The sequence below is a fragment of the Enhydra lutris genome, unplaced genomic scaffold, assembly GCF_002288905.1.
Source record: "Enhydra lutris kenyoni isolate GAN:26980312 unplaced genomic scaffold, ASM228890v2 scaffoldscaffold13, whole genome shotgun sequence".
NCBI classification, from domain to species: domain Eukaryota; kingdom Metazoa; phylum Chordata; class Mammalia; order Carnivora; family Mustelidae; genus Enhydra; species Enhydra lutris.
This window is the reverse complement of record NW_019154097.1, coordinates 17,343,240-17,362,737: the sequence shown is the minus strand read 5'-3', so window position 1 is coordinate 17,362,737 and position 19,498 is coordinate 17,343,240. Positions and strand designations below refer to the sequence as shown.

Below are 19,498 nucleotides of genomic sequence, written 5' to 3'. Positions count from 1 at the left end.
TTATTTGTCAGAGAGAGAGAGAGGGAGAGAGAGAAAGCACAGGCAGACAGAATGGCAGGCAGAGGCAGAGGGAGAAGCAGGCTCCCTGATGAGCAAGGAGCCCGATGTGGGACTCGATCCCAGGACGCTGGGATCATGACCTGAGCCGAAGGCAGCTGCTTAACCAACTGAGCCACCCAGGCGTCCCTAAATAAATAAAATCTTAAAAAAAAAAAAAAAAAAAGCCATAGCTATGTTCCTCCTTTCCTTGAGAAAAGGAAACAGCCATTTGGGATCAGACTATAGTATCTGCAAGAATTATATTTTTATCTCCTATTACAGCTAGAATAGTTTATTTACTTAGTGCCTATCAAACTCTTCATATTTTAGGTTAAGTCATATGAAATTCCCAATATTTTATTTTAATCTATAAAAATAGCCATTTCAGATGGATTTGACGTAATTCATTATCTCTAATGTCTAATTCTCACCTTGCCAGATTTACAGACAAAGAAACAGATATAAAGAAGAACACTAATGTGCCCCAAGGTACCAAGAGGTACCATATTCCCACCCTGGGTCTTGCAAATCCCAGAGCCAAGGGTCAGGAGCTTTCCTCTCAACAGCATAGCCTGGAGATGTCTGTGTTAATTCAGGTAACTAAAGATGTATTTAATGGAATATGGAACTTAAGTCATCACATTCAGTCTATTAAGTTTTGAAACATATTTTATACCCCTAGCTGGCTTACCACATTGACCAAATTACCTCATTGTACTTACCTGTCAAAAGGAGATGATTGGGCAAAAGGGTTGATTAGGTCCTTTTTCATTTTCTTAAATGTGAATAATATGTACAAATACAATAAACAGAATTTATATATATATTTTTTAAATGATTACTTAAAAAAGTATTGTTCTTTGGAAACTAGCCAACCAACACAGAAAGGTTTAAAGTAGGAGAAAATCTTTCTAGACCCTCCCTTTTCCTCTTACTTTGGTAGTCTGTCTCCATCTGGAATTTTGCCAGAGCCAAATGTGTGACTCTGAGCCACTCACTTTAGCTTGTCTGAGACTCCATTTCTTCGTGTGCAAAATGAGTGGAGGTGATGTCAGCTCAGCCTCCTCCCAGAAGACAGATGTGTTAACATAGGTGAAAGTGTCCCCAGGATAGGTTTGTGTGCAAGGTTTTATATCACTTTGCTGGAAGTTGTGATCACATGCTTCCCTCTCTGGAATTTGCCAGGTTAGCCAGCAGGTGGGAATGCCTGCCAACCCTCTTCCTCTCCAGGGTCTCACCGTTAATTAGCGATTTACCTCCCTCAGTGAGTCAGGACAATAAAGGCTGGACATCTCTGAGCTAATCAAATGATATTTAAAAACTGGAACTAGCCAACAAATGATGATTCAACCAAAATAAAAATTCTTCTAAAACCATCTCTGACTCATGTTCACATCACTCCTGATAAATGGGACCAGGCGGAAACCAGTGAGTGTGAGTGGACCCCTGGGAGTCATCTGATTACATCTCCACCTCTGCCTCACTCATCTACCCCCAGAGACACAGGCTCTGTGAGGCTGAGGGACTGTTTGAATGTTGTCATTTGTTCAGTACTCCACCCACTCACCCACTCCCATCATTTCACAGCTTTAGAGTTAAGTCAATAAGTAAATGCACACATTATTTAATTTTGGAGCTGACAGAGGCCCAGAAGATCATCTGGTAACTTTACAACCCAGGAACACAGTTAAAAATACAAGGTTCTATGCCATCAAGAATATGGGTGGCTTTCGGGGCACCTGGGTGGCTCAGTCAGTTTAGCATCTGACTCTTGGTTTTAGCTCAGGTCATGATCTCCTGGTGGTGGGATCAAGCCATTAGAGCTTGTAGGACTACACACTCAGTATGGAGTCTGCTTCAGATTTTTTTCTCCCTCCTGCTCTGCGACCTCCCCAAGCACATACTCTCCCTCTCTCTTTCTCAAATAAGTAAAATCTTAAAAAAAAAAGAATAAGGAAGGATTTAAATTAACCACATTAATAAGCCACATACTAAAAATGCACCTGTCTTGTGATCAAAAGATATTTGTCTTCTGTTGCTGGGACAAACAAATGTTTTAAAGTCAACTAAGAGGCAATCACAAACAATAATTAGTATCTGTAGTTTTCAAAACACTTTACATGTCAGCTCCTTTAATCGGGAATGCTGCAGGAAAGGGAATTTACACTACTTAAAAGTACATTATTGAAAATGTGGATAGAAAAACTTAAAAAGGAAAAAAGAAAGAAGATGTGCCAGCACTCTGGATTTGTTACTGCACGTAATCCTCAGTAGCAACAGCTAATCCGAGGTATTGTTAAACCCATTTTGCAGTTCACAAAGCCAAGGCTTTGGGAGGTAGACGAGCTTGATCAAGTCATTCTGAGTTGACCACCTCTGCACGGCTCTTTCCCTACAACATGGTCCTCTTAGAGACCACACACTTTGGTCTTGAGGAGTCTGTGGGTTACTCTAGGGCTTTAGAAAATAAAGGATTTTTTCAAATTAAAATCAGGCTGACACTGAAAAATGTCAGCTTTCTTCCTATACTATGTTCTCACTTCCACAGTGTAGGATCCCTCCTTGGTGGGCAGTCCTATGTCCTGCCAAACAGGGTCTAACTACTTCAGGCACCTTGTTATCCACAAGCGTTCTCTTTGATGAGACCTCCAATCTTGCCCTCACTGGAGAATACCCCAGTCCCACCCCTAGAGCAGCCAGAATGGGGGTTTCTGTATCACTTAGTTATTAGCCTGATCTGTTACCAAGCCTGAATACAATACCCCTTAGTAAGTGCACTACCACTCAGATCCCTTATTTTCATGCAGTTCAGCTGACCCCTTCAGAGGAGTAGAATAGAAGTCTTATCAGGAAAAAAGGAAAAGAACAAAACAGCAAAATAAACCAAGTCAGAGCTGCTGGAGCCTTTGTCCCATTTACCCAACCCCTCATGAAAGTTTGAGTAAAACATACAACCCCAAAGGATTATACGTTCCATGAAATTCTATCTGCCCCAAGTTCTGTTGATACTCAAAATTATGGCCTTACCAAAAAAAAAAAAAAAAAAAAAAAAAAAAATTGGAACATAAACAAATACACATCTACACCCAATCTGGGAAATTCTCACATGCTAAAAGGCAGACAAGTATTTCAACCACTGCCACCCCGTCGCTCTCCAGAGATTTCGGCAAAAAGAAAAACATCTAAATTTAAATAGAGAAAATAAATCTCCAAGTTTTGTTTTCATTTCTGATGACAAATATCAAAAATACATTTAAAGGCCACGCAGCATATCTTTACCCACCCCAGCGGATGGAGTAAACAAGAAATTCTTGATCCCCAGTGGTAACAGGAAGACAACCCCAGGATAACCTGAAGGTATAAAAAGAACCTCCAGGAGGAGTCTATGCAGCCCAGGAACCTTGAATTAATCTAAGCAAACTCCCAAGTCTCCATATTCAAGGGCCAACCACCCAGCTTTAACCAGTATTGGGAGGGAGGAGGGGAGGCGAGTCTTCATTATTACTCATAAACAAAAATACAAAGCAATATGACAAGGAAAGTTGAGACCTTGATACTGTTTTCTCTCTCACAATATTAACTTACAGTTTAGCAACAGTTAGGGTGGAGGAGGAAATCCCCTGTGTTCACACCCACCCCCCTCGAATGTCTTTTTTTTTTTTTTTCTTCAGAGGGCTGTGTACAATGCATTTAAAAAATCCATTGTTGGGGCCAGGGAGACTGAGATGTTTTTTCTCCCAGCTAATAATGGATTCAATTGCCTTGAAGTCAATGAACTCCTGGGTAGGAAATACCAAGCAGACAAACAGGAATAGAGTAAGAAATGCACCAACCAGACCATCTGTGTTAGACCTACATTACAGACTACTTAAAGGGCACCCTTTATATAAAACACTTTAAGGAAAAACATTTCACTCAGCAAAACAATTCCATTTTACCTTAACCTTACAAAGTTTCCCTAATTATTACTTGAAAAATGAGAGTGTTCCAAGACTTGAGATTCAAGTAATCTAAATGTGAAATCTTTGGTTGAGAGAACAGCCATGAGCGCCCAGTCCACACAGACAATGTCATCAAGACACGCTGTTCCCCAGAGACTGTAGCCTGGCATCCTACTCTCTCTAATCTGAGCCAACTCCCTTGTCAGTTAGGGGAAGGTTATCTATTAACAGTCATTCTCCTTCCGCATTCTCTATCTTCCCACTGATAAGAAAGCCCACCATATTTACTTTGATTATCAACTATCTGATAAAAACAAATGAAGGGCTTTTTCTCTACTTGATAATGAGAGTCTCCAAAATCCGTTACTGTGGGGCTAAAACTACAATGCTAACTGCAGGCTGGGCTTTCTGTTAAGCTCTTTATCTACATTTTCTTGTTTAAATCCCCCAGGATCCCTGTGGGTTCTTATCCTCATTTTCCATCTCATGAAACTGAAGCTTACGACGCTTCCACAGCTGAACCTTGCTCCAAGGCAACCCGGATAGCAAGTGACGAAGCCAGATTGGAGCTTGGGCTCAGAACTCAGGAGTCCTTACTGTGAAGTAGAGTCTCTCCAACCCGTCCATGCTGCAAATCCACACCCGAGCTCTCATGACCCATCTTGAAAGGATGCCTCCTCGTCTACAACTTTCCCCGTGATTGACTCTTCCTGTGTTTGCGCTTTGGCACTTGCTAGGGATAGTAAATCCCTTGAAAGCAGGGACTGGGGATTTCTTGTGATCTCCTGAGGACCTCACAGATCGATCACTCTGCTCAAAAACAAGGGTGAGACAAAAGGAAGAAGCAGCCCAAGGGTCCATCAAGGGGTAAACAGACACACAAAGTGTGGTATCTACATGCAAAGGAAAAGGACTCATGAATATTAAAGAGAAAAGAAATTCTGACACATGCTATAACAGGGATGAAAGTTGCTAAGTAAAACAGCTAATCAAAAAAAAAAAAAAAGGACAAATACTGAACAATTCCACTGACACAAGGTACCTCAATAGGCAAACTAATAGAGCCAGAAAGTAGAGCATGGCTGCCAAGGGCTTTTGGAAAGGGAGAAAATGGGGTTAGTGTTTAATGAGAAAAGAGTTTCAATTTTGCAGGATGGGAAAGTTCTGTGGGTGCTGATATCATGACAATGCAAATCTACTTAATGATACTAAACTGTGCATTCAAAATCCGTTAAGATGGTACACTTTATGTTCTAAGCATTTTGCCACAGTTAAAATTAAAAACAAACAAGGGCAGGAGGAGTGCCCATCACAGAAATGCTTCGACATCCCTGTGTGGGCTGCTGGTTGGCCGGAGTCTGGCCGCTGTCTCGGGTGTCAGGGAGCTGCTCCCCACCCCCACCAGGGAGTCATCCCGCTGGTATGGCCCTGAAGTTCACTTCAAGGACAAGCCAGTCAGGGCTGCTACCACTGTGTTTCCACAGCCTAGCGACACACAGGTCGCTCTCGGAACATGCCCTTTCTGACCACCGTGGAAGCATGAGCAGAGAGCAAACTCCAAGGGGGAATGGCTTGGAGACCTCAGCGGGCACCTCTTCCTGTCTCAGGGGCCGGGCTGGTGTAAGGACCCAGATGGCTGACGCTCCGACTGCCAGAAGGCAAGTCTGGGCATCCATCATCTCCCTTGTCATGGAGCCATCGGGGTAAAAACAGAAAGGGGAAAGGTAGTTTCCACCTTGGAAATGTGACAAGCCAGAGTTAATCTGCAAAGGAAACAATATTCAGAAATGGGACAGCTTGGGATTCCTTTGATGACAGAGGGCTGGCGTTTAAGGAGCGCCCTCATCCCAGGGACAGAGAGCTGCCTGGACAGGGAAAACACGGCTCAACTCACGTCCTTTTCTTCAAATCAGAGCCCTGTGGCCTCCAGTGAGGCCACCATTAACCACCCAGGCTTGTCCCATGGAGTACACTTCGAGGGAATGGACACCCTGGGGACCTCAAACACTCTCTGGGCCAGTCCCCCCCTGGGTGTTTAGGGCCTCTGTGTCCAAGACCCAGACTGGTCTCAGAGGTCAGACGAGACCGGGCACTTCCCCAAGGAAAGTAAACCCATCCACACTGGAGAATTCAACTCTGCTTTTCTCCTTTGGTATTCAAAAATCGTTTGTCATGAACTTCTTTTTGGAGGGTGACAAATTAACTTTTTATTTCTGTCATTTGGGTTTATCTTTTTACTGCTTTTTAACTAGGCTTTTATTTTAATTCCAGGAGAGTTCACATACAGTGTCGTATTGGATTCAGGTGTACAACACAGGATTCAACACTTCCATACGTCACCCGGGGTTCATCACAAGCGCCCTCCTTCATCCCCATCACCTGTGCCGCCCATCCCCCCACTTCCCCTCGGAACAAACATCAGTTTGGTCTCTATGGGCAGTTTTACTATTTTTTAATGAGTCAAAGTTTATATCAAGAAAATAAAATTTCTGCATGCATGACTATGCTTTTTTATTGCGGTAAAATATATATCACACAAAATGTACCACTTAACCATTTTTAAGTGTACAGTCCTGTGGACACTAAGAATGTCCACAGAGTTGTGCGACCATCACCACCATCTGTCCACAGAACCCTTCTCATCCTGCAAACCTGAAACTCTACGTCTTCAACACTAATTCATTCTCCCCTTCCCCCAGGCCCTGGCAACCATCATTGTACTCCCCGAACATTTTTGAGATCTTAATAAATGTCTTCTCCTTTTACTTTCTCTCCTCCTTAGGCAGGCAGCCAGGCTTTTTAATTTAAATGCTTGCTTTGGGGATCTGGTGTCAAGGAGTCGAAAATCCTGGCTTTTGTAAAAATCTAAGACATCAATAAGATTATGCAAGGCATTTTAGAGAGGGTCCTTTCTCCCTCCAGCCCTGGGTGTTTTGCTCTGTTCCCTGGAAGTTCCTAGGGGAATTGGCAAGACTTCATAGAGGAGGCTCCAGGCCCCAAGTTCACAGACTCGCCAAGGATCCCTGTGCGCCCATAAGGACCAGCAGCTTCAATATTGACCATGTGGATAGAAACAGTCAAAAGCCATGTAGACGCATGACAGGAAATCACAGCTAAAACCAGTGCAGATCGGTGTCAGGATGGCCTCCTTCCCACAACCTAGCACCTTCTAAACCTTTAAATTTTAGATATAATCACAGGGTGGGACTATCCCCCCAAATGACTGGAGTTAAATTTTCTGTTAGCTGGACAGGTTGAGGGCTCAAAGACAAAATTAAGTTAATTTATGTAAATTAAATAAAAATTTTTTTTTGCAAGCCTTTGTTTATGGACTGAGATTTATAACTTCAACCACAGGAAAAGGACAGGGCTGTCTTAGCTTGTAGTAAGCACTAAACAGGCAGAATAAAGAGGGTAACGATTAAGAGACTGTAAAAAGCCAAGCTATAGAGATTCAAATCCAGCTTTGCCACTAGCTATATGCTCTTGTCCTAAACCATGGTATCTCAGTTTCTTCATCTGCAACAACAAAAAATAATAATGGCATCTTCCCCAACAGGAGTCACAAAGGTCAAAGATGACAATATCTACATGGCCCTTGAAAGAGGGCCCAACTTTTCACTAAACAGCCATTATCAAAAGCAGCTTAAATCTACTTTGCTCTCAGAGTAAAGCTCTCTGCTCTTGGGGAAGCTTGAACTCCCAAAAGAAATATAAAAACTTGAACTTTTCAACGTTATACTCTTCTGAAAAAAGCTCAATCAGAATTTTGTGATTGCAAACAAACCCATGTTAAAGGTTCAAGGTTTTATCCAATTGTACACGTACTGTATTAGGTCTTCCTCTGTTCATATAAACTCCGCCCTTGGTTTGGATCCATTCTTTATAAAGCCACAGGAATTGTTACTTTGTATTTGTTCAAGTATTTGCAGTAGAGTGTAAGAAGTTTTGTGTATTGTGCAATATTTTTGCTTGCGTGTTTCCCGGCCAATTTTGGAAAAGTATCATTTGCGGCACAGAGAGTTCAGTGGAAATTGTCAGAGGTGGCCTACGTTATCAAGCCCAAGAGGACCCTTGAGGAGTTCCTGAGATGTGACAATGCACTTAGAGGGTGTGGGTTGGAGGGAGGAGTGATACCTCAGGGGACAAACGCCTTTAAGGTTTGCTTCCTCTCATTTACACACCTTTAGAGTGGATGTTAAAGACAAAATTATTTCTATCACGGATTTCCCAATCATTCTCTCAAAACAACAACGAGGAAGCAAATACCAGGTGACAAATCTCCCTTTTGGTGACAAGACTGATAATCCTCCATAGCACCTGCCCTGACTCCCACTCTCCCCCCGGAATTCCCCACCTTCCAGCTTAAAGCCCTCTGGAGCAGATCAGCTGGTCCGCTGGAAAAACATGGGCTTCCCCTGGGAAGATACAGTCCTCTCTGGCCAGATGCCCAGCGATCTGGCTTCTTCCACCCCCTCCCTTCCCCACCCCTCTGGATCCCAGGGCTGGAGCTGGAAGTTCTGCACCACCTGCCAGCCACTCCCCACCGCCCCCACCACGTTCATGGCCCCACCTTTCATTTGCAAGGAATAACAATGGTTATGAAAAGTGGGTACCCAGAAGGTATGGAAAAGTGTTCTTTTCCTTCGAATGCCTTGGTTATGAAACCAGTTTGGTTCTAAAGCTTACTGAGAACATTCTACTCCATGGATAATGGTTATTAAAAATGGGAAATGAAGGTTATAATACCAGCCGTCAAAGAAGGTTGGAAAATGCCACAGAACCTTGAACAAACTCTGTTTGCAAAGGGTAGAGCTCAAGAAAAAATAAGCTGAGTCGGAGTAAAACAAGAAAGTAGGTACAGACGTCTGCTGCAATGTTGAGGAGACTCTCACAACGGAAGGGGGATGACGGGGTCTCTCTGTGGATATCATTTCCCTTCAAAACTCCCCCCCCCTTTAATATACACTGAGCGAGCTGGTTTCACTTCCCAGTCGTGATTCTGTGATTCCCGTTGATGTTCTGTTTACAAAAGAAAGACAGAAAGAAAAGGAAGGAGAGAGACCGAGGAGCTGGAGGGGAGAGAGTTCCAGATGTTCCAGGCCAGAATCTAAAGAGAGAGAAGGAGGAAGGGACAGGGGATGGGTGTTGGGCAGTGAGTGGAGTAGAGCCAAAGGAGCTACAGAGGAAAGAGGTAGAGGCACGGATCCCAGGGGGCAGAGAGGAAAAACAGAAGGAAGGTGGCCTCCACTTTTCCCCTTTTCTCCCCCAGCCTCGAGGTGGCACAGCTGACCGACGCAGCTTGCTTGGGAGCTGAAAAATAGGACAGAGGCCTGGACTCGTTTGGGGAGTAAACCAAAGAAAGGAAAGGCACTGTTCCCAGGCAGGGTAGGTTGTGGGAGGGAGTGATGGGGTCAATTCGGTACTGGGCTCAGAAGCATTTCCACTGCCTCCTGGGTACCTTAGCCAGATGCTCTCAAAATTCAGACAGAAATCTTTCATGCTGCAATTTAAACTCTGTCGCTTTTCAAGTCCCAGTGAAAAGAATCACATTTGCATACCGCACTGCAATTTGTATCATCTCACTTAAGATTTCGCTAGAGAGTTGCATACATCTGAAGCTACGGAAACACATACAGGATGTGAATTCTAGGTATGGACATTCTGGGCAGGGTAATTCTTCCTCGTGGGGGAGCTGTGCTGAGCTCTGCAGGCTGTTAGTACAGTCCACTAGATCCTAGTAGAACCTTTCCCACTCACAGACCAATCTAGCCCGTCTTGAAGCTTGGCTGGTTTGCATAGTGTTAACTGCCAAACCTTCCTCCCTCCTAGTTGGGTAAGGGAGTCTCACACTGTCATGTGCATACAAATTTCTGAGGATTTCGTTAAAATGCCGATTCTGCTTCAGTGGGTCTAGGATGGGCTCAGGGTTCTCTAGTTTCAAGGAGCTCCTGAATGATGCCAATGCTGTGGGTCTCCGACTACACTTTGAACAGCAAGGGCCCATAGCCCTGGTTTAGAAATGGACAGGAGCTGGGTAGGACCCTGTGCAGCTGTGGGACTCCTGGGCTGATTCCACAGCCTCTGAGCACATCAGTATCCTCGTTAGAAACATGATGGTGATTCTAAGGATAAAGAGACGTTGTGGAGATAAAGCAACCAGTTTAGCATCTGGCACTCAAAAAATGTTAATTCCCTGGGGCTCCTGGGTGGCTCAGTGGGTTAAGGCCTCTGCCTTCCGCTCAGGTCATGGTCTCAGGGTCCTGGGATAGAGCCCCACATCAGGCTCTCTGCTCAGCAGGGAACCTGCTTCCTCCTCTCACTCTGTCTGCCTCTCTGACTACTTGTAATCTCTGTCAAATAAATAAATAAAATCTTAAGAAAAAAAAGGTTAATTCCCTTTCCCTTCCCTCAGAGCTCCTCCCAGCACCAGCACCATGCCTAGAAACCTCAAGATCAAGGTGTCCCCGGGGATTGCAGGGAATTCCCTAGAAGAGAAAATGAAATTCCATTCTCAACAGTGGTTGGAGAGGGAGGGGTTTCCTCCCTTCTCCTTCTTCTATTTTATACCCTCTATGCTGGTGATACTATAACATCCGTCATCCTTCAGAGGCTGTGAATTGTTTTGATAATGAAGCATATGATGAAAAGAATATTTTAAAAACAATGTACACATTGTGATTTCATGCAAAAGCAATGCCTCCCACACTCAGGGCCCATCTCTGTGCTGTGTGAAACACCAAATTGAGCTTTCTTCTAAAGGAAAAATGATCCCAAATATGGATAATCACAAGTGCCTTGGATATGATCTAAGTTTCCAATACAGTTTGATCATTTTCCTCCCCAAATGAATGGCTTCTGCTCATCTGGAATTGTGTCAGAGGAGAATTCCTGCCTTTTTTTTTTTTTTTAATCCCTTTGCAAGGATAAAATGTTCTAATGCAAAACATTAATTTGCCAGGCTAAATATAGCCTTGGATTCACACGGCACACGGCACACGGGCCTCAATTTTAATACACATACAGAGAGAGCTTTTTGAATTTAGGGTTGTGAAGCACTTGAACTTTCTAGAAAATTAATATGTATTCCTTGGGCATTCCCCCTAACCCCTTACATAAAAAGGGCTAGACAATGGGTTTCTTTCTCTGTTTACAGGCTGTATTGCAAAATTTACATGAGGCCCTGCTCCAAACAAAGCGTTTCTGCATTATTCCCCTGAGCAAATGACATCGTGATCACGTGAGCCAATCAGGTCAGGGACAGGGGCTGAGAGCAGTCAGTTAACCGCCTACAGGAAAATGTGGTTGGGCCTTCCTAGAACCTTCTACACACACTTCACCCAGGTGTGGGGCTCAGGTAGGCCCCACAGAGCTTTGCATTTGAGGCAACTAAAGGGGCGGCAGTGGGGGAGGGGAGCAGCAACTAGTGTCCCCTCCCCCCTTCCCTGCCCACCAGTAGGACTTTCCCCCCAGGGGGTCTGCTACAGGACACTGGCTCAGTCCTGGCCCCACAGGTTCACTAGGCACATCCTGCGAAGGCCATGGGCTACAGAGAGGATGCCTTCCTAGGAACCCCTTCTCTTTCTGGTGCTCAGCGTAGTGGGTGTCAGGTCCTCACACACACTCTTCTAACAAAGAACTAAAAACCAGAAGTCCTGGGCAGTTTCTCTACACCTTACAAACCCAGGGCACTCTAAGCTCCATGCAGAAACCTCTAGGCCGGCCTCCGGTGACACCCCAGGAAAAACGGCTCCCGCATCACTGCTGAGCAGGCCCTCTAAGAGCCGTCCTCGAGGCCCCCTCAGCAAAGCACAAGGGAAGCAGTAAGATACACCCATGGGTAGTTCAAACGGAGGCTAATGTTTCTGGACCAGCATTTATTTATCTTTATGTATTGACTCGATTTCTCTCCAAGCCTACAGAGCAGATAAGGAGTGAGGGACTCCGCTGGGCAGAAAGCTCAAGTAGGATCCACAGACCTTTCCAAGTATTTCCAGAATCACCTCTGGGTGGGAGCAGCGAAAACTGGCAAGACCTGAGGCAGGCAAGTCAGGGCAGATCAACTGATCTCAGAACGGCTCTGGGGACCCGGTCCAGGGCACATGCCCATCTCTCCTAAGTTACAGCCGGGGTTGGGCAGGTGCACTTGGCGGGGCGGGGGGTACCCTGGGGAGGGACTTGGATCCACTGCAGGCTTGTGTCCTGGGGCATTAAGTGCTCAGGCTTTATTTGACATCACCAGGAGAGCTGGTTTAAAAGGCAGTATCTAGAAAAAACAAAAACAAAAAAACCCAAAGAAACAAAAGGCGGTATCCAGGCTCCTCTCAAATGGGGGATGCTGACTATCCGTGCCAAAGCCTAGGAATCCCTCCATAGACATTGGCGTGGCCAGACTGCCTGTCTCGATAGGCTGCCCCAGGGAACAAGGCAGATTCCCCGGACACTGGGTCTTCAGTGTAGGACTAGAGTTGAGACAGTGGGAGGTCACTGGACTTACTTGGACATTTTAAGGGGGTGGGGGGGGACTTCCCCCACTGCAGACAGTGACTAAAAAGGAAACTTCACAGAGGCATCACAAACAGGGTCAGGAGCTACAATATTCTGCTTTTTAAATCATGTTGCCTGTAAGTCCCCAGTTATTTCTAACCGACTCACTTCCTTAAATGTACAAGCTCATCCTAGCCGAGCCCCCAGGGCTGGCCGGCACAGAGGATCTGCTGGAGAAGTTTGGACCAGAGATGGAGAAAACATTTTACATGTCTTTGTATAAAAGAATGATTTGCAATGCCCACAAATTCCCTCAAAATTAATGTTTCTGTTGTGGCCACCCTACCATGGTGCCGCTTAATAATTCATCCCCGCATCGAGATCTGCAAATCTGTAAAGTTAAATGGTAAGACATAAACGGACTGGATTAACCAGGCTTCTCGGGCTCTTCTGAGAACCTTTTTAATTTTAACCTGAACTGCAACTCTTTACTTAATACATTAATCCCTATTCCCATCTTAGTGACCGAGTAAACTCATTAGAGCCAGCAAAGAATCTTGTAGGAGTTCCGGAAGGGAGTCTCGCTGACATCCATCATATTATGGGTCACTGAGTGAGCTTAAAGCCCAGGATTAGGCTCCTGACAATTTGGGTCCATTTGCCCAACGAGGAGCCATTTCTGACTTGACTCAAAGCATAAAGAAGAAGCAAGTAAAGAAAAAATGGAAGAAGCCTCCGGAGCCCAAGCGGTTTGAGGGTGAAGAGAGAAGGGTGTCAGCCAGACCCCCCCAAGTCGAAAGGGGGTTGGAGGGTGGAGGTGAGGTCAGGTGGAGAATCTTTGTGAGGAGGTCAGGTGGAGAATCTTTGTGCCCAAAGCTCTGCCATCTGATCAGTGTGAGCGATGAACAGCCAGCCTGCGATACAATTGCTGAAATTTTGTAAATTACACTTTAAAAACCGTTCATTTGCATCCACCTTAAAGATGAGAAGAGATTTCAGGACACCCCTCTGGCTCAGTTGGTGGAGCATGCGACTCTTGATCTCGGGGTTGTGAGTTCGAGCCCCATGTTGGGTGTTTGAAGATGATGTCAATAACTAACTAAATAAATAAATCTTAAAAAAAAAAAAAAAAGATGAAAGGAGACTTTGTTAACTTAGGAAAACAACCAATTTGGGGAGATACACAACACATGCAAGGTGCTTCCATATCTTCTCTCATTCAGCACAAGTTTTCAAATAGGCAGGTTTTGGCATCCCCGTTTTGAGACGGGAAGGAACGAATATTCCAATTCCGTGACATGCCCAAGATCTTACAGAGAACTTGACGGAGGCACTAATGTGTTTTGGCCCCGCCGAGGTTCCCGATTACCAGGGCATTACAGCATCTGTGTATTCAGCTCTGCTCACTCAGGCTGCTCTGCTCAAACATCAAAACCAACCAAAAGAGCTAGGAAAGGAAGGGGCCAAAGGACAGTGACATACATTCCTCACTGAGTCCTGCCACTCCCCCGGCTTCCCTGGCATTTATACCACGACCCCCTCACCCAGGATACATATCCCCCAAGACTTAAAAGACCAAACAAAAACACCCAATTTCTCAAACCCACTTGAGGGACACTCCATCACCTTACCCTGTCTTCCACCTGGATAAGGAAACGGGCAGCATTCTGCCTGCGCAGGTCCCCCTTTCCACTGGCATGGTCCATCAGGCCACTTGGAGACTCCCACCGAGACAGGAACAATACCAGTTACATGTCCCTGATCCCACTCGAAGGTATCCCACAAGGCCTGGCAGTACAGGTATACCTAGATTTTAGAGACAAACACTACACGGGAAAGAGGTAGGTGGGCCCGAGGAGAACCTCAGGCCCTTCTCCCAAAGGGTATGTTCTCTCTTGTACCTCCCCAATCTCAGAATTCACTTCAACAGATGAAAAGAACCCTGGGCCGAAACCTGGAGAAAGCACATCTTGTTGTTACTGCAGGCAAAGGAAAGCTCATGATTAATTCATTCTCCTGGCACTCAATTTTCCAGACAGCGGGGCAAAGAACAGAAATGATATTTATGGTGGGATTGTTTCCTCAAAAGCCAGTCTCCAGGGGCTGTCCTGGAGTGGATTCCACAATGAAGCTTCTGCACTCCCATAAATCATAATTTGTCTTTCTGCTGACATCACACGGAGACTACAAAGTCCTAAACTGTTGGCGGAAGGACAACCATATGTTCACCACAGTAAACTCATCAAGGCAAAGAGCAGTCAGGGGTAAGATAGCCATTTTTTATATCTTAGAAACACGCTTTGTATCAGCAACAGTTGAAACAAATTTTTAAAACTTAGGTTTAAACGTATATTACTTAGAGTACTTCATTTCTTAAGTATCCTAGTTCATCAGGTGTGACTAAAAATCACATAGGCAAAATCTATAATTTCTCCCTGAGAAAAATCATAGATTTCCTATTGGAAGAGAGATGATTTCAACTTTCCTATAATAATACATTCTTGAAAAACATGTTTGAAGGGCAAAGGTCCAAAACTAAACAGTAGTCACAGATGTTCTTAGAAGGGGATTCTCTTACCAAGAGTCTGGATCTCATCACCATGGATCATGAAGGCACCAAAACCCTAGGGCCCAAGCAACTCAACGTGCTGATGGGTAAGGCTGGTGCCAATGAGGAACCCCCAACCTTAAGCTATTTTAGCTTCACAGAGAAATCTATCCATCGGTGTAGAGTTTACACAGTATAAAGAAAATGACACCATTTCCTGGCAAAACTTACTCAAACTGTTAAACCTGATAAGTACATGAATTAGTCGGTTCAAGTTTCCAATAGTTGGTACAGGATCCCTGACCAATAACCTAAACAAAGGATGACTCCTGTTTCTCATGATCAAAGAGCAGTCATTCCACAGGCTACTTCAAGATTGATCACCAGTTCTACCAGCGGTGAGACATGCATAAAATTAAAGACTGGAACTACACCATCACCCTTGTGGTCTTTAGAAGTAACTTTCAACACGCTCCTGTTTCAATTGTTTAAATTCCTCAACATAACCTCCACCCAAATTTGATTTCATTTTGAAACATCTCTCATTACCTTAATAAGTAGAGACTTGTAATGACATCTGTGATAGAAATCCGAGAGATGGGAGCTTTAGGAGTCAATGCTACCTAGACAACAATTCTCCTAATTAAGCAGAAAGTCGAAGGTGTTAGCATTTCTTAAAGTAATATTTAATAGTTAATTAACTAATGCAGTTAACTAAAATAAATGCGGTTAACTAAAATAGGGAAGTTTTAGAATAAAACAACCAAGGGATCATTTTTCCCCTCACTTGATACCATGTTAAGACAACCTGCTTCATCTTATTACCCTGAGATCCCGAGGCTCCTGAGTCAGAATGAGCCACTAATGGAAGTGAAATGATCTCTGACCACACTACCCTAAACTCTGCAGGCAGAGAGCCGTGCCAACTGTCATGCCAGAATGATGAAACAATGGATATTTCAAAATGCCTGTTCCCATCTCAGAGCCTGGCCACCCTCTCACACCAGCACCTCAGCATCCCAGAAAGACACTGAAGTGAATTTCTTCTTCTTCTTCTCACCGCCAGAGAAAGATGTCAGCACCTAACTGCTTGCAGTCCACCACGGAAGGGAATGCAAGACCCAGAGAGGTGTACTTTCATTTTTCTTGGCTCTTGGCTCATTTTATTAGTGCAGCCCAAAATAACTGCAGGACCTACATAACCCAATGGGACACTTATTCAAAGGAGAAGCTATCTTCGGAGCAAAGAGCCTGTGTCAAAACTGGGCAGGAGAAAGCTGGCCATGGACAGCTGTTTGGAAGGTGTGTTAGGGCAAGTCTTAGTTCTTAAGGGCTGTATGTTTAATACAACAGAGGAAACTCTTTCAGAGATAGCCATCATTTCTAGACATGCTACTCTGAAATTTTATTGATGAATATTGGGGATGCTGTCAGGCTGGGAGAGAGAATGTTTAATTAAATTAGGACCGTTTCCAGGAAGAAAAGTGTGATGCTTAAGTGAACTCTCTCTTTAATTAGAACAGAACAGAGGAAACACATCTCCTGCGATTACAATGGTGGGCGGTGGCCCCCCAGATGCCAGTGAACACGTTAAGAGGGCAGGTTGCTTCCCCTGGGAATTTGCTCTGTGGACTCAAAGATGTACCATAGAGAAATAGATGTATAGGTATATTTGTGTGTGCACTTTTTTCAAAGGTAAGTACATTTAAGAGTGGGGAAGGAAGCTTGCCCAAATTATGGGCGCTGCACTTAAAACTGCTACAGAGAAGGGTGCAGATTTGTCCAAGTCTGACCACACAGCCTCTGGGAGCCAAACCAATACCACCCCACGCGGGAAACTGGCTTGAAGCCACAACCCACCATCTCTCCAAATGAGTGAACTCCCTCTACAGGACGCCCCCTTTTTGAGGATTAGGGAGAGCTCCCCAGGGCTCGAGATGTCTGTCCTGAGGGCAGGGAGCTCAGTAACAGGCTGCCTGTCTAGCCCATCCTGCTCCCCACTGTATGCAGCCGCCCTTAGCCCTCAAGTCTCCCCTGCCCACCCCGGCCTTCCTCGGCAGGTTCCCGGGCTCACGGACTTCCATTCAGTCCCCAGTCCCCCACTATGTTTCTCCAGAATTGCTCAGGGCCACCAGGATCTCCTCGCTCTCCTCTCTGAGGGCATGCTTACCCCACCCCTCCCCCGCCCCCATTACCGGCACCGTTTGCTCAGAGCTCACCAGCACGATCCACACATCCCACTCCCCAAAGTGTCTCCACAAAGGGCCCAAAGAGACGTACCCTCGGCTTTATCCAGGATAAAATACCGGATCCTAGCAGCCGGGGTTTCAGCCTCAGGCCAAACTTCCAGGCTCAGCGCGTACCCCTCCATCCCCGCCCAGGAAGGGTGCCCTCTCTGTCCGCGCATGGTCTCCGGAACGCAGCTCGCAAATCTAGTCTGCAGGGCTCCGGCAGGTCCGGGAGCTGGCCCTCCCCGGCGTCGGGCTCCCGGCGCACCCCCTGAGTTCCCCAAACCCCCAGCGCTGCCATCTAAGGACTCCTGTCTTCCTCGGGAGCTGAACCGGTGGCTCCATCCTCTGCTGCTCCCGGTTCCGGACGGGCGGCCACGGCCGGCCGTTAGATACTCCTCGCTTTTCCTCTACAGCCCGCGCGCGCCCGGGGGGGGGGGGGGGCAGGGGAAAGAGCCCTAAGTTTATTATTCAAAGCACATATAACTAAGTACTGAATAAAGCAGCCAAAGGCTCGGCCCTCCCCCAAACCTAGGAATTCAAAGCCACATGGCCACAGCCCTTTCCAGCCAGGCCCCCTCCCAGCACACGCTCCTCTAAGCAAGGCCATAAAAGCCCTTTAAAGTCCGCGATCCTTCTGAGGACTCCCCAGATCTGCAGCCCCTCCCAGGCCACCCTCCTCCCACCACGCCTGAACCCCTACATCAGGAGGGCTCTTTGGGGATGCGGTGTCGGGGGTCACCGCACCCCCAGCCTGGGCCACCCACCTCTGGGCGCGGGATCCCGGGGGACGCAGTCCTCGAGCTCCGCTCCCGCTCGGCCCCTGCCTCCCGGATGGGGCGTCCGACAGGCTCCGGCGAAGACGAGCGGCAGCCCCGCAGCGGGGCGAGCGCGTCTTCCTGGAGCAGCCGGCGCCCGGCGAGCTGGAGGGCTGGGAGCGCCGCCCGCCGGCCGCAGGAGCCCGCCTCCTCCCCGCCCCTCCCCGCGCCCGGCGCCAGCGGGCCGCCCCTCCGCTTCCACGTGCCCTCCCCATCCACCCACACCTCTCTGTGGCTTTGGTGGAATCCAAGCACAAACTGAGAAACCACGGAATGAATGAATGGATAGACTGGAGGGATGGAGGGTGGATGAATAGAGGCACCGGGCCAGGGAAGCCGTGTGATTTCCTAGCTGGGGAGAGGGCTCTGTGTCTGGGGATGTGGACCTGGGTCAGCGTGCGGGTGGGCGTGTCGGCGTGTGCACAGGCGTACGCATGTTGGTGTACACATGTGTGTGTGTGGGTAGGTGGAACCGTGTGGGTGCCCGTGCGCGCTCGCGATGCCAGGAGCCGCTGAGCTCCTCCTGCCCGGGGTGGGAGCGATCCTTCATTTCTTACCCAGCACGACGACGATGGTCCCCGGGGAAGTTCCACCGCTGGCTGCGGTGAGGAAGTCTGTCTTGGTGACAGGGATGAGGTCTCCCTATGTTTTGGCGCTCTCCCCGATATGGCCCAGAGGCCGAGGTGTGGACAGGGATGTTTCTGGCACTCCGGCTAGCCAGAGCCCTCAGGCTGCCCTCCCCATTGTGGCAGCCTGCGGCCTGGTGTCACAGCGCGTGAGTTAACAAAGCCAGCGGTGGGGAAGGAGGCAGCTGATACACAAGGTGGGGCTCCATTAGGCTGGTGGCCAGCCGTCCCTCACTCTCCAGCGGTCTGAAATTTCAGTCTGTAATCCCCTCCCCCACCATGAATATTTAAATAATGTTAATGACCCTTTGAGAAGGGACTGTCTAGAAATCCTCAGAGGACACGCACAGAAAACACCCCACACAGAACACGGCACGTTTAAAAAGCGAGCACTTATCTTCCTCTGCTCCATCTCTGCAGAGGAAAATAATAAAAAGCCAGGTTTCTTGAATTCAACTTTCCATTGGGAATGATGGGGGTTTTCGGTTTCCTGTTTATTCTCTCTCCAGCTTTGCAAGTCAGAGCCCCTCACTCTCCTTTGAGTTTCCATTCTAGGTAGGCCTGCTTTCTGAAACCCTGGCCAAGGTCCTGGGGTCCTCTCCAAGGGTCAGTTGTGCTGCCAGACTCTGCTGGTCCGGTTCCTCTTTGCTAATCGACAAAGGCCCTCCATCTCCCATACAAAGAAACGATCATCGGTTACTGCTCAGAAAGCCTGTCCACGCTAATGGCACGTTGACAACAGAACCTCCAGAGAAAAGGCATCTTTCCAGTCTTGAGCTTTAGTCACACCTCTGCTGGGGGAGGGGCTAAA

At 46.7% G+C, this 19,498-nt stretch overlaps 1 protein-coding gene across 3 annotated transcripts in view; it reads right to left on the bottom strand.

Annotated features, from left to right (window-relative positions):
* The window catches only part of LOC111146442 (A-kinase anchoring protein 2), a 106,912-nt gene extending 88,192 nt beyond the window's left edge, over positions 1-18,720 (bottom strand). Inside the window, exon 1 of one of the 3 annotated variants that reach the window (XM_022502001.1) lies at positions 18,619-18,720. The gene's annotated coding sequence lies outside the window, so the exon portion shown is untranslated. Of the gene's footprint in view, positions 1-18,010; positions 18,111-18,618 lie in introns of those variants that run through there. The other 2 variants (XM_022502000.1, XM_022502002.1) reach the window with 2 other exon arrangements.
* Positions 18,721-19,498: the final 778 nt, after the last annotated feature.